The sequence below is a fragment of the Colobus angolensis genome, unplaced genomic scaffold, assembly GCF_000951035.1.
Source record: "Colobus angolensis palliatus isolate OR3802 unplaced genomic scaffold, Cang.pa_1.0 Scaffold267, whole genome shotgun sequence".
In the NCBI taxonomy this organism is placed as follows: domain Eukaryota; kingdom Metazoa; phylum Chordata; class Mammalia; order Primates; family Cercopithecidae; genus Colobus; species Colobus angolensis.
This window is the reverse complement of record NW_012115899.1, coordinates 1,387,250-1,388,680: the sequence shown is the minus strand read 5'-3', so window position 1 is coordinate 1,388,680 and position 1,431 is coordinate 1,387,250.

Genomic DNA, 1,431 nt, shown 5'->3' with positions numbered 1-1,431 from the left:
TACTTCACATATATTCATATTGTGTATCTTTTAATATATTTATATTCTAATACTTTTCTCCTTTAACTTTTATATTACTTTTAAAAGTGATTTATCCACCCCCATTATAGTTATGCAGTAATGTCAGTAATGTATATTTGTCTTCATATTTATCTTTACCAACAAGTTTCTTTCTTTTACAAAAGTTTTTGTTTTGTAAATTAAAAAAAATTTTTTTTTAAGAGACAGGATCTCACTCTGTCACCCAGGCTGTAGTACAGTGGCATGAGCATAGCTCATTGTAGCCTTGAACTCCCAGGCTCAAGTAATCCTCCTGCCTCAGCCTCCTAAGTAACTAGGAATACAGGTATGTGACACCATGCCTGGCTTTTTTCTTTTTCTTTTTCTTTCTTTCTTTCTTTTTTTTTTACAAATTTTTGGTAGAGATGGGGGTCTTGCTGTGTTGAACGGGTGATCTCAAATTCCTGGCCTCAAGCAATTCTCACACCTTGGCCTCCCAAAGCACTGGGATTGCAGCCATAAGCCACCACACCCAGTGGACTTTCTTATGCTATGGTGAAGTTTACTGACATTTGGTTCCAACTTAAAGAACTCCCTTCAGTGTTTCTGGTAATGCAGGTGCAGCGGTGATGAAGTTTTTCATTTTTGTTTGTCTGGGAAAGTCTTGATCTCCTCTTCATTTTTGCTAAAAACTCACTGATAGTCTCATGAAACTTTCCTTGTGTATAATAAGTTGCTTTTTTCTTACTGCTTTCAAAATTGCCTCTTTAAATTTTGACAGTTTGATTATATTGTCTCTCAGTGTGGATTTTTAATTTTTGGTGCATCTTCTGTGGTATCCTTTGGCTTCCTGGATGTGAATATCCATTTCCTTCTGCAGATTTGGGAAGTGTTCAGCCATTATTTCTTTGAATAAGCTTTCTGGTCTTTTCTCTTCTGCTTCAGGGACTCCATAATGCAAATATTTGTCTGCTTGATGGTATCCCATAGAGCTTTCTTCACTCATTTCTATTTTTTTTCTCCCTTTACTAAATTATTTCCAATGACCTGTCTTTGAATTCACTGACCCTTCAGTTGGTCTAGTCTGCTGTTGAACCCTACTGGCAAATTTTTCCTTTCAAGTATTATGGTTTTCAGCAACATGATTCTGGTTTGGCACTTTAAAAATATTTTTTATCTGTTTGTTAAAATTATCACTTTGTTCATGCATTGTTCTCTTCTCCTCAGTGGATATCTTGATGATAGTTATTTTGGTTCTCTATGAGGTAAATCACATTACTCTGTTTCATTACAATTGGTTTCTGGATATTTATCTTACTCCTTTCTTTGGTACTTTTTTGTTGTTGTTGTTGTTGTTGTTGTTTGAGATGGAGTCTCACTCTGTCGCCCAGGCTGGAGTGCAGTGGTGCGATCTCGGCTCACTGCAAGCTC